This window comes from Pinus tabuliformis, chromosome 4_1 (genome assembly GCF_031772625.1).
Source record: "Pinus tabuliformis cultivar Carrire ecotype Pingquan chromosome 4_1, CPIR1, whole genome shotgun sequence".
NCBI classification, from domain to species: domain Eukaryota; kingdom Viridiplantae; phylum Streptophyta; class Pinopsida; order Pinales; family Pinaceae; genus Pinus; species Pinus tabuliformis.
The window spans coordinates 99,582,490-99,597,031 of record NC_142303.1 but is presented as its reverse complement, the minus strand read 5'-3'; positions in this window follow the sequence as shown (position 1 = coordinate 99,597,031).

The window sequence follows — 14,542 nt, the reverse complement described above, 5'->3', positions numbered from 1 at the left end:
AAAATATGTCATTTTGGTCCCTCAAAACATGACTGTCCCGACTGTGTTTTCAGAAGTTTCATCAAGCCCACAAGCCAAAAATATGATATTCAAGCATTTTTTTCCAAATTGGTGATAAAAATGAAAATGAGTGTTTGCAGAACTATCATTTCGATTATAATTCATCTACATACACAAATGAATTAAAAAAATAAATAAATAAATAAAATAAAATAAATTATCACCGATGTTGATTTCCACAGCGTGTTGCAACAAAAACAACTATTTTTATATTAAAACAAAATGTATTTATTTATGTCCTTATTTATTTTTATTTTTTTACACTAACCTACTTTGATTTTAAAAATGGATATGATTACGTATAAGAGTATTTCCAGTGGAGCCATTTTTTAAATAAGGCTTCAAATATGTACATACCCAAATTTGAAAAATGCATATTAATAAATATTAGGGTATGAGAAGCCAACTTCCCTTCAAAAGATGGTGTCAAAAATTGTTGAAGTATGGAGTGATGCTGCAAACAAGTGATGGAGTGAAACCAATCTTCAATATATCCTTTACTTTGTTGATTTCCCATAGCCATCATACCATGAAGTTCTTGAGCTTTTAAAATGGCTTGTTGATGCAAACTAAAAAAAACCTCATTTTTTTCCATAACTTCTACAATTTTTTAATTTGAAACATTATGAATCTCATTGTAAGTTTTCTCCATTGGTGTATGTGAGATAGAATGGGTGGGAAGGGTGAGTAAATTTTGCAGTTCAACACTATAAGCATGTTGTACTGGTTTATTATGGTAAGGGTGTGAAATGAGTTAAGCAGGAAATTATGTACGGAATGGAGCATTTTGATGATGTAGATGATTGGATTGAATGGATGATTTTGATAGGCAAGCAAGATGTTGTCGAAGAGCTGGTGAAGAATATGGAGGATGTGTTTGTGTTACAAGATGAGGGAGAGTAGTTATGTAATCATAAAATGAACCATGCCAAATTTGTAGACAAGATTAGTGGTGGTTATATTGAGATTGGCATAGCTGCCCTAACATATTAGTGTTCCATAATAGATTATGCAAGTAAGAGAATGGAGAAGAAGTGTTTTGAACCATACTAGTAGGCCATGATTTCCATGTTTTTGACCTTGTTGCAGCTTCCTCATCTCTTTGAAATAATACTTCCATCCTAGATAAGGAAGAACAACTATCTACGGGATGCTCCTTTTGGTAATGAGGGCAAAACACTTCATCAAATTCTTGATTTTTCTGAACCTGCAAAGCATCCAATTTTAAACTTAGAGAGCTAATAAAATCAAATTTAAAATTTTCAAATAAAACATTGATTTCAGCCCTTATGTCTCCTGTTCTTGTAGCAGATTTGAAAAAGAAAGAACAAACATCTCTAGAATTCTTACCAGCCTTGGAGATTCCTCTTCAATACCTTATGCACAATTCACAAACATCATCATATGACAACTGAAAAACATCACCTTTTCCTATCAGATTTAAGAGTTCTAAAAATTCATCTTTGATTCCTTTAAGAAGAAGTGCTTTTAAGATCTCTTTTTCTAAATGCTTATGCTTTGTTTTTTGAAGGTTATATTGAAATCGATCTACATAGTCCTCCAAGATTTCATCTTCCCCTTGTATCATATCGAAAATATCTTCATCGGCCTTGCAATAGTCTTGGTACTTCTTCAAGAATATGTTCTTCATGTCCTCCCATGTTTGGATGCAGTTCCCACCTAGGCTCATAAACCATCGAAGAGCTGCTCCTTTTAGAGTAAGAGGAAACACTTTCAACCTTTGATCTTTAGTACAATAATCATATCCTCTACAAAGTATTTTGAACTCAAATAAGAATGTATCTGGGTCTTCATTTGTCAAGCCATGAAAATTTGGTAGAGAAGATGGGGGAATTATGTGCATTTGTGTCACTCCTCCTAGATCTTTGATAGGGAATTCAAAAGTAGAAATGTGAGCCATTTCTTACCATAATAGAACATATTCTTCATGTGTTTCTTCGAAGCTCCTTCTTCAAATGTTCCTGTCAATTGTTAGTGAAATGGGTGGTGCTTACATTACCACTTGAGTGAAATCATGAGATTTCTTTTTCAAAATTTCAATTTTTTTTTAGTCATTCACACAGAAATTCAAACATTTATTTCTTCCCTAAGTAATCAACAAATCTGCAGGAAAGCGGGCGGGGAGCAGGGCTATTACATGCTCCGTACGCAGGTTCTTACCTTCTGTTTTTAATACCCAATTCTCTCCTAGTAGGCACTCATCAAATGCACACTACTCTTCTTAAAAATAAATGGCTACACTCTCCCCGGCAACGACGCCAAAATGTTGAGTGATAAAAGGTGTCTTTTTAACTACTAATTATCTTCACATTAATTGTCAACCCAGGGACGATTTTTTATTTCAAGAGTGTACTCAGTCTGAGGTGATCACTTGCTCAAGAGTAATGTTTTGCAGTATAGTACTTTAAATCCAAAAGTAAATGAATGCTGGAAACAAAATATAGTTGGAATAACAAGAAACTGAAATGTTCTGAACTAAATCATTCACTCAAACAACCATTATTCGATGACTCAATAATGATAACTCTCTCCCTTGTAAACTGATGCAAATGAAAATCAATCATAGGCAAGATCTTCAATCTGAGAACTTAGACAGCTATAGCCAATGTTCTTTAAAGTTGTTAATCTTTCAATCCACACTAAAGCAATTAATTGGAAATGATAAATCAATAATGCTGCTAACAGAAATGGAATAAACACGCTCACTGCAATAATACTTAAAAGCAAAACCAAATACTTGCAGGAAAGAAATGAACAACAAAGCTTATTTAGTAGGAATGAACAACAAAGTTGTTTCAATAGAAATGAATCGCAATATGTAGTGAACATCAAAGTCTGGAATGAACAGCGAAGCTTTATATTTGAAATGAACAGCATAACAATATAAGTTGAAAAGGATAATAATCTCTGTTATGATGGAAAGGAACGACCACGCGATTCAATCACAGCTTATGCAATAAAACAATTTCATAAAATATTAGAACAACACGCTATAAAAACATGAAACTGTAAAGCAATGTGATTCAAAGAAATAAGAATTAAATCAAACCATCACATGACTGGAACTATAAAGATATAATACAGAGCAGCAACTTAATCCACCAGAGGTTGGGCCCTTAGCCGCCAGTGGATGCTGCTGGGCTATTTCAGATAAGGCGAATGAACAACAACCCTTTTATTTATTCATCATCAAACTGTGAAATCATTACAACAACAAAAGCCTTGAGAATTACAATGGTAATGCAACAATCCCCCTTTCCTCCTATCATATCCTATATCTAATAATCCCTAACTTAATCTCTCATAATCTATTCCATCATGAATAATCAATCATCCTGAATCTCCTTCTCTGGTCTCTGTTTTAATTTAAATAGAGAGAGAGCAGAGAGCAATTACAACAGAGATGATTACAATATGATTTCTATTACAAAATTGGATTGCTCTCAACAAATTGATAAGCAAGATCGTATCTGAAATATCTTTCCACCAATCATTCAACAGGAACAGGTCGAATTTGGCATTGCAACTGGGATAATTTGGAAAACGGCCACAACAGCGAATATGAGAAAAACGTCTTCAGAGAACCTTTCATTTCTCTTAGTATGGGCCAAATTTGGGAAAACTGCTCATCAAAAAACTAATTTGGTCAGTTCTGGACAAAACCCATGTTTCGTATTTTCCAGATTCTTCTCCATTTTCCTGAACCGTTCAATGCAAAATCATCACTTCTTCTTCCAGTGAATTTCTGAGTTGGCACATTTAATGATGAGCTGGAGATAAAATCTTCAATCTAGAAAATATCTTAGAGGCTAAAAATGGTGAGTAATGTTACAACCAATTTATTAATAAACCATTATTGGTAAAATCATGCATAATCATCAATTTATTAAAAATAAAAGAGAATAAATAATATATATCCATAAGAGCATAAATAATTATAAAATGGAATTATATGATAAATTATGATAAATGATGTGATAAAGAATGGTAGAAATAGGCGCTAAAAAATGATAATAATAATGACATATTAACGGCCCAACACTGGGTAAAGGAGTCGACTAGATTCAAGATGACACCCAACCAGATCTACAAGACGAATATAATGCGGAAGGCGTATCAATACTTGGTCATCTTTGCATGTCGATTTTATGGCCAAGAAAGCAAGGAAACCTTCCCACAGAGTTGGGTGATCGCGCTGGACCAACTAGCCAGAGAGGGCAAACCATGCAATTGGTCTAGCATGTTGGCTCATCAGCTGAAGGAACAAGTAACGAGGGCTCAACAATCGCCCAAAGGTATGCAAGCAAAAATCTACATGTCTGCCTACATCTTGGATGCAGTTTGTGCCCAACAAGAGTTCCCAGGCTTGAAGTGGCATGGTCACCTGCGGAGACTGATGTGAATACTTATTGTAATATGTTGTCCGAATGCAGCTTTAGAGGAGTTATCACACAGTTGTTCGATCATTTTGTCACCCCGGTTTACAAGATGATATTCGAATAGGATCCACCCTGCATGTCGATAGCAGCAGAGGAGGCACTGATAGACATAGCTGATTGGTATGCCTCACTGTCCAGCACGTTCATACAAATGTACAGTGCAGAGAAGCCTTCGCGTGTTCTACTGAAGTTTTCCTTGGACATGCTCGTCATGCAGGAAGTAGCATATCACATCTCGACAGGATTTACAGCTAAGCTACACTTGAAGAAGAAGGCACCTTGGCCTGCTCTTCCGCTACGCATTAGGTTATATGAGATCCGAAGTTTCAAGCATGCAGATGTCGAAGCAGATCAGATGAAGAAGTATCCATTCGACCTCCGAAGTTACAATCCGTATGACCCACATTGCCTTGTGAAAGATCACTGCACGAGAGTACAGTTCAACTGGATCCACGGGGCATTTCATTGGGCGGAGGAGGACCCATGGAGATATTGCTATAGTTTCTCCAGACCCAATGAACAGGTCAGCTTCGATATGGAGTGGTTAGCAAAGCAACATGAAGCAGTATCCCAAATAGCAGCAGAATCAGCAACAACAATAAAGGTGAACATACCAGTGCATGACAAGGGCAAGAGAAATATTGTCGATCGCATGGAGGAAGAGCAAAGCTGCAAGTTCCGAGCAGATCCACTTGTAGAGAAAGCAACTATGGCTATAGAGGCGAAGAGGCAACAACGTGATAAGCGAATCATGCAAAGGCAGAGGGAGAAACGAAGAATGGAGGAAACAAAGAAGGAATTGGATGAGTTGAAGGAGAAATTCTGAAAGGAACAAGAGCTGCGCAAATAGGAGAGGAAAGCACAACAAAAACAAGTACAACAAGGGGCGCAACATGTGCAGTCGGATGAAAAAACACCCGTACAAGTAGTGGACTCATCAAAACAACTGGCATGAGGTGAACAAGGTGAACCATCGCAGGAGCAGGACTTCACTCAGGAGATAGAGCAAGCGCTAGAACAGACGGATATGAACATGGAGCAATAGGAGTTAGAGCAGGACATTGACCTCATGCCTCACCACCAAGAGGTCGACCCACCAACTTCACCGCATCCAGAAGATGAGTAATTCCTTAGTGACCAAGGAGACACTGAGATCCTTGGAGATCAGCCAGAAGGAGAGATGCACAACATCTCATTTGACGAGTCTCAACATAGAGTTGTGCAATCACATAGAGTGTCAACTCCAGAAGATCATACATCTCCTGCACAATATGAGGAACGAGTGGTCGTGTCTAACGCACGCAAACATCCAACAGCCTTGGCCGATGTTACCAAAGCATATGCCGAAACCACTAGCTCAAGTTTTCGCTTTCTGATAGCTGAGAATGAGCAAATGGCTAATGAACTACAGACGACCAAGCAAGGAGGGGAGATGGTGACAGCGTCCGCCTGAGCTGAATTGAAGAAGGCAATACTAGATGAAGTATCATCCCTTGACATAGTTATGCGAGCGTTGTATTCCAAGTTTGGTACCATGCATAAGGCAATCGTCCATCTCAATAGATGGCAGTAACGATGTGCTAGAAGAGCACATATCTTGTTGAACGTGTATGCTACTGTTGATTACATGAAAACATGGATGATGAGATACAAGGGAGCCTCACTTCACTTGCCTAAGATGATGAAGCCTAGAGCAGTCGAGTTGAAGGCATGCATCCAGAGTCAGATCCGAAACTACGAATAGCTCCTGTAGCTCATCACTAGTCTATAGGCTTCCCATGCATGTGTATTCAAGAGTACGGATGTTGTGGTGCACGCACATGCGATCCCATCTATTGGGACTCTCACCCAGGCGAAGACAAAGGCACAGGTCTGACTAGAGCTTGACCCATACTTTGATGAGTTGATGCGCATTTCCACCAGCCCAGACTTGCCCATCAACACATACATCATGCATAAGTATGTTGTTGGTCCAGCCGCATTGAAGACAATGATGCGCATGCTTTCAAACGAGTTGGACAGAAGAGCCTGAGCAGTGTACCCAGATGCTATGGAGGCAAGAGTCAGGTTCCAGAAGGATGTCACCTTGGAGCACAAGGACACCATCGTGGACTACCGATCTTGGCATCAGTTCACCACTGTCAATCACAATGAAGATGTAGAAGGGTTGGTCTTCCAATAGTTGTCCGAGTCATAGTGATGTCTAACATGGCTTGCTCAAACCATTTTTTGTCTCACATGGGTACATGTGCATTGTAATGTAACATCTTGTCAAGTGTAAGTTCAAATGTCGATAGCTCGACGTAACAATCATGGATTAGATGAAGAGTCATGAGGGTAGATGAATTGTCACAAAGGGGAATGTCAAGGGTCATCGCACCCTTTGCTATAAATAGTCCCTCATAATTCATTATAAAGGCTTTTGGTTAGCCAAGCTTCTAATAGGACTATCTTAGAGAGAGCTTGGATAGTATTGTAACGAGCCTTGGCTTCTCCACTACGCAGAGCTAGTACATCTCTTTTAAGGAGCAGGCGGTTGTGGTTGTAATGTTCCGCTATTGGAACTAGTGGTTGGACATGGATGTATTGTATGACTGGAACTTACATTTTTAATATAACAAGAGGCAACACATTTCATGCATATGTTGTATTGTATTTCAACTATCTATTTACTATAAATGATATATGTATTTGTTTGCTTATGCATGCATGTATAGCTATTTCTGTGTATGTATGTATGGATCTTTCTGAAATGTGTTGTTAGTTTAACTGTCACTTTGGATTGCTAGCTAACCTGATCGAGGTGGATATTGGTGGCCAACCGCCAATTCCACTTGGACCCCCACCATTGTTTCTTTCATTTTTTCAATTTCCTTAATTGTAGCACAATTTACTATTTTTAGCAGTTTTTTCGGGTCCTAAACTTTCGGAGCCATTTTGAGGCCCTAAACGACGTTTTTTTGGCAATCTATCACCAACAATTTTTTTTCGTCGTAGTCCTTGGAGAGATCTTTCCAACAGGGTATCATGCGCGTCAAATGAAGATAATATAACCAAGTCGCGACCCCGGGAAGTTGGCTGCCCAACTAACCCCAACGGGGCCCATAAACTCCTGGTGTTTCATCTCCTCGAGTTATGGTTTTGGTTGTTTATGGTTTTCTCTTATTGTCCAATAATAAAAAGGCCCTTGAGCCTCATTGTAACGCAGTTCAGAGGCATGTAGCCACCAAATCTCTTCTTAGAGATAAGCTACCATCACCTGAGCTAGTCTTATTTCCATTCTGTTTGTAAGCATATTTTAGTATTTGATATTAATGAAATGAAGTGTTATTTCTACTGCATCTTTGTATTTATGGTCATATTTGTAATTTGTTGCATACCTATTTAAATCCAGATCAGTGGTATCATAGTGGTCTGCTTTTTCTCTTTTTTTTCTTTGCATGTCCCCAACGAGGTCGTGATATAAGGAGTTAGGGCTTGAACTGGTCGAACCTTTGCAAGACCAGCCTCGCAAATCCTGACGGCCTCCCATGGCGGATGAAAAGAAAGACGAGGGGGCAGGAGATCCTATCAAAATCTTGCTCGAAGAAGCCCTCGAGCGACAAAGGAACGCGATGATGGACAACTTTGCCCAGATCCTTCAACGGCTACCCAAGGGCGACGCATCTACTTCTGGCAACTACTCTGGAAGCGCCACACCCTTTAAGGTACAAGTTAACTTTGACATTCCCATATTTGAGGGTCAGATAGATGCAGACGTTGTAGATAAATAGTTAAATATGCTAGAAGGATATTTTTCCGTTCATGATTTTTCCAGCCAGGAAAATATCACTTTTGCACTTCTCAAAACAACCCCCCACGTCAAGGATTGGTGGGAAACCTACTGTGAGCAGAAGGATGAAAGTACGAACTCACTATTTTCAGTCGTACCCACTTGGAACTCATTCTGGGATGCCATCAAGGAGCAGTACTACCCCACCGGGAGCTATGAGGATAAATACATAATGTGGACAAAGCTGCGACAGGGAAGGGACCAAGATGTACCGGAGTTTACCAATGTTTTTCATACCCTTCGCACAAAGTTGGATATCAAGGATTTTGAGAAGCATTTGGTTCTCAATTACCGTGACTTCCTGCACAGGTACATCAAGGACGAGATGGAATTCCTGGACATCGCCTCGCTCGGCACGGCATACCGATATGCCATCAAGATCAAGCAAAAGTTTAAATAAAAGAAGCGAGACTTTGGATTTGCGAATCCAAAGCAAGGGAAAGGTGTCCCCAAACCACAGAACAAAGGACAAAGCCAAGGCGAGGCAACCCAGGACAACTCGCCAAAGCCACAAGCAAAGAACAATGCTGCGAAGCTGAAGAAGGACACGGGAAAGTGGTGTGAGTTCCATAAGAGCTCCACTCACAACGCAAGTGAGTGTCGGGCCAAGCAGTCTCTAGTGGTTGAGCTAAAGGCTTCGGAATCAAATGCATGTTCTGAATTTGAGTCAAAACCCAATAAGGGGACTGACAAAGGAAAGCAGATTATCGATGTGAAGCCCAATGCCACCGTTGCCACCACAAAGATCCAGAAGGAGGAACTTGAAGATCCAGAGGAGGAGGAGTGTGTCTTCCACTTGGAGATGTGGGTAAAGGGTTCCCCACTACAGTTCATTCTCGACAACGAGATCCAAAAGAACCTCATTTCGACAGAGGTCGTGAAGCGTCTGGGCTTACTGACCACAACACATCCACAACCTTACACCATCCGGTGGCTTCACCAAGGATGGGATCTTCGCGTGAGCCAGCAGTGCCGCCTTCCATACAACATCAAGCCCTTCACGGATGAGGTATTATGTGACGTTGCTCCCCTTGATGTTTGTGATGTATTATTAGGCCAACCATACTTATGGAAGTGACATGTTGTGTATGAGTCAAGGCCTCGTGTTGTTATTAGTACTTTGGGAAATAAGTTGTACAAGGGTAGCACTGCCTACCGCCATCTCTTTGGTTACTGCAAAACAATGCAGTAAGCTCATTTCCAAAACCGAGAAATTTGTTTTCATGATGATATGCCCTCAGGGAAAGAAGAAGACAGTGGCCACGACCTCTAAAAAGGGCCCCTCTACATGACAACAACAAATGGACAAGGCCGTGGAGGAGTACGAGGACATCTTCACCTCCCCCCGCATGGGTGCCTCTGCACTGTCAGGTCAAGCACTCCATCGATCTGACCCAAGGTGCACTGCTGCCCAATGGACCAATCTATCGATGCTTCGTTCTGAAGAACGACAAAATCAAGAGGCAGATTCAAGAGCTGTTGTAGAAAGGTCACATCCGTCCAAGTTCATCGCCCTGTGGGAGCCCGATCGTGTTGGTACAGAAGAAGGATGGGACTTGGAGACTTTGTATTAACTATCGAGTGTTAAACAAGATCACTATCCAGAATAGGTACCTGATCCCACAGATTGATTACCTTCTGGACCAACTAAAGGGGGCAAAATATTTCAGCAAGAACGACTTGAAATCAGGATATCACCAAGTACCAATCGAATGCTCCGATGTGTGGAAGATTGCCTTCAAATCTAAGGAGGGCCTTTTCGAATGGTTGGTTATGCCTTTCGGGTTGACAAATGCTCCTGCAACCTTCATGAGGCTGATGGATGACATCTTGCGACCATTCACCAACTGTAGTGGTATACTTGGATGACTTCCTGATCTTCAGCCAGAGTTGGGAAGAGCACCTCCACCACATCCGACAGGTTCTCAGTACACTGCGGCAACACAAGATATGTTCCAATTTGGAGAAATGCAATTTTGGCATGACCTAGGTTCAATATCCGGGATACATTATTGATGAACGGGGGGGTGCATGTGGATCTAGCCAAGATCCAAGTCATTTTGGATTGGCCAGCTCCAACCACTCTTACAGAGCTCCATAACTTTCTGGGTCTTGTCAATTTCTACCGCAGGTTTGTGTTGGGATTCTCTCATATCACTTGGCCCTTGAGTCAAGTCACCAAGGGAGGAGCGAAAACAAAATTCTTTTGGTCTGAATCTCAATAGAAGGCATTCACAGAGTTGAAACATCGCCTCTGCTCTACACCAGTGCTCACATTACCAGACTTGCAACAACCATTTGAGATCGAGACAGATGCCTCTGACTATGTTATTGGGGAAGTCCTTACTCAACAGGGGCATCCAATGGCATATCACAATGGAAACATTACATTTTGAGGAAGGAAACGGTCATCCACATAGACCACCGACCCTTGCAGTTCATATAGACGCAAGGGAAGTTGCAAAATAATCACCATCAAAAGTGGTCCACATACCTGCATCAGTTCCATTTGAATATCAAGTATAAGAAGGGTAGCACCAATAATGTTGCAAATTGCCTCAGCTGACCATCGATCATGGTTTTAACCACCGTGCTCAACTCTTGTGGGCACGAGACTTTTGATTGGCCACTTCTCTACAAAAGTGACCCAAAATTTAGCCACACATACCAAATGTTCTTGGAGGGTCAGCAAGTTCCAGATTTTCACCTACAGGATGCCCTATTATGCCACCCGGGACACCTTTGTGTTCCTTCAATTGAGCGTGCCAAGATGATTTGGGAAGCACACTACAATCGGGACACTGGGCATTTCGGGGTCGAGAAAATGGTGGTAGTACTGCAGAAGTATTTCTATTGGTCGAATCTTCGACAAGATGTCGGGAAGTACATCAGATCCTGCACTGCCTGCGCCATTACCAAACCGACCATCAAGAAGCAAGGACTCTATACTCCGCTACCTACCCCTAGTCGACCTTAGGAATCCATCTCCATGGATTACATGTCAAGCCTTCCTATTACTAAGCATGGCAATGATTGTGTTTTTGTGGTCGTTGACAGATTCTTGAAGATGGCCATTATGGCTTCCTGCAAGAAGAATATCACAGCGGAAGCCACTACTAAACTCTTCTTTGAACGAGTGTGGGTACACTTTGGGATCCCACAGTCTATCATCTCAGATCGGGACAACAGGTTCCTCAATACATTTTGGTCCAGTCTTTGGTCGATGCTGGACACCAAGCTCACTAAGTCCACAACTTTCCATCCCCAAACTGATGGCCAGACAGAGGTCGTCAACATGATGATCATACACATTCTACGCATGTATAACTCAAAGCATCCACATACATGGGATGAGAGCCTCCCATATGTCCAACATAACTATAACCAGGTTCTCCACAACTCGACTGACCACAACCCTTTTTAGGTGGGCTTGGGATTCGAACCACTATATCCCATTGATGTGGCCATGCCATTTGCAGCTACTCAGGTAGATTCGGCTCATGTCCAGACCAAAATCAATAAGGAAAACAAATTCATTGAGTACATCCAACATATCCACCAGCAGGTCCACGACATCCTGGAGAAATCAAATGCCAAGTATAAGCAGCGACATGATCAACATCGGGTGCCACACAAGTTTCATGTGGGTGACAAAGTCTGGTTGCATTTGCAAAAGGAGCGCCTTATCAGAAACTCAGACCACTCTGATATGGTCCTTACACCATTACCAAGGCTGTGGGAGACAATGCATTTGAGATCAGCATTCCCCCATTCCTTGCCCTGCACCCAGTGTTCAATGTGGACCGCCTTCGACCATACTTCCCACCATTTCTAGACACATCAGACATTGCAGAACAACTCACAACTACAAATTTAAATCCAGATTGCATGGAACAAGCCACAACTAATTAGATCATGGACATGCAGATCAATCACACTCTCCAGCAGAAGATCCAACTGTATCAAGTTGTCAAACAGGCCAACTCCTTCACTAGGGCAACTGGCTCACCAGGGACCAAGTTCAACAGAAGTTTCCTCATCTCATGGAGGAACTAAACGCAATGGGGACTATTACTTCCTAAGGGGGAGGAGTGATCTAGGTGGATATTGGTGGCCACCCGCTAATTGCACTTGGACCCCCACCATTGTTTCTTTCAGTTTTTTAGTTTCCTTAATTGTAGCACAATTTACTATTTTTAGCAATTTTTCGGGTCCTAAACTTCTGGAGCCATTTTGAGGCCCTAAACGACGTTTTTTTGGCAATTTATCGCCAACCAGTTTCTTGACTAAAATTGTCTTTTTCGTTGTAGTCCTTCGAGAGATCTTTCCAACAGGGTATCATGCACGTCAAACAGAGATAATATGACCAAGTCGCGACCCCGGGAAGTTGGCTATCCAACTGACCCCAACGGGGCCCATAAACTCTTGGTGTTACATCTCCTCGGGTTAGGGTTTTGGTTGTTTAGCGTTTGCTCTTATTGTCCAATAATAAAAAGTCCCTTGAGCCTCATTGTAACGCAGTTTAGAGGCGTATCCGCCACATCTCTTCTCAGAGATAAGCTACCATTACCCAAGCTAGTCTTATTTCCATTTTGTTTGTAAGCATATTTCAGTATTTGATATTAATGAAATGAAGTGTTATTTCTAATGCATATTTGTATATATGGTTATATCCGTAATTTGTTGCGTTCCTGTTTAAATCTGGATCATAACTTGCCTTCCATGTTGTGATACATCCTTGCTCATTTGTTCTCTTCTTAACTCCGTGCTATCACAGGTTTCCAAGGGATGCACTCATCTCAATCCTCGTGTGTTAGAACCTCTCATGCACCTTCCTTGGCTCACTGCATATGTCACACCCTTGCTACCAACAGAGTTATCTTACTTGCCTTTGTGTGAAATCACGATTAAGGCATTACCGTACGACCCATTGTTGGGACTCCTACACCAAACGGTTTGAGGTATAATTGAGACTTCTTACTGGGGAGATCCCCTGACATGTTGGCGGATCTAGCACCGTCAACATATTCCTATATATATATATATATATATATATATATATATATATATATATATGGAGAGAGAGAGAGAGAGAGAGAGAGAGATTATTTTTATATTCACCTTAATAAAATATTTCAAGATGTAGGGTTAAATGACATTGACATATATTTAAAAATATATTAATAACAAAGGAACCTTTTGATACGGATATTGTGATCCATAAATCAAATATATTAAAGTTTAATTAGTCAAAATATTTCAATGTCAACTATGTATATATTATATATGATTAAAAAAAATCATCCATAAATTATATGAAGCAAATGAAAAAAAAATCTTATGGTTAAAGCATTTCAATTAGAAAGCACAATGTGAATAAGATCATTAATATCTTATAATGCTTTTGATTAAATATAACCGTGTATATATATATACGTTTTCTACTATAACTAACACGATATGTTTTCTCTAATATTCCCCCCAGTCCCACCTTGAATTAGAGAAAACATATTTTATGTTGTCTATAATATTCCCCCCCACGATGAGGGTGGGGGTGTAGGGAATTAGAGAAAATATATATTATGTTATTTTCGCAATAATCACATTGTTTTTCTCTTAGCAGTTTCATCTTTTTGTTTATATTTTATTAACAAAATGATATGTAAGACTTATTTGATTAAAACTGATCTCTTGTGTCATTTTGTTGACTTTAGAGAAACTTTCGACATGGTTCCTTGGGATAAGCTATGGAAGAAAATATAAGAGATAATGTTTCTTCTCAAGTTCAGGGTCGTTGTGACTAGGCTATACATGAATGTTATTGCCAAGCTTAGGACCATCGAGGGTTGGTTAGAAGAAATTAAACACAATATCATAGTTAAGCAAGGGTGTCCCCTATCCCCTCCCCTTTTTGGAATTTACATTGATAAGCTAAAAGAGGATTTCGAAGATGTGGGGTGTGATGGCCCAAGGATCACTGGTATGGCCATTACTCTTCTCCTTTATGTTAATGTTACCGTTCTTCTAGCTAGGAGCCATGATGAAATCAAAAAGCATCTTGGAATCCTCCAAGATTACTGTTGGAAGATGGGTATGATTGTTAATATTGACAAGACTAAAGTCATGATAATTAAATCCACAAAGATCATCTATGATAATAACTACTTGGAGAAAATTTCTTCATACAAAT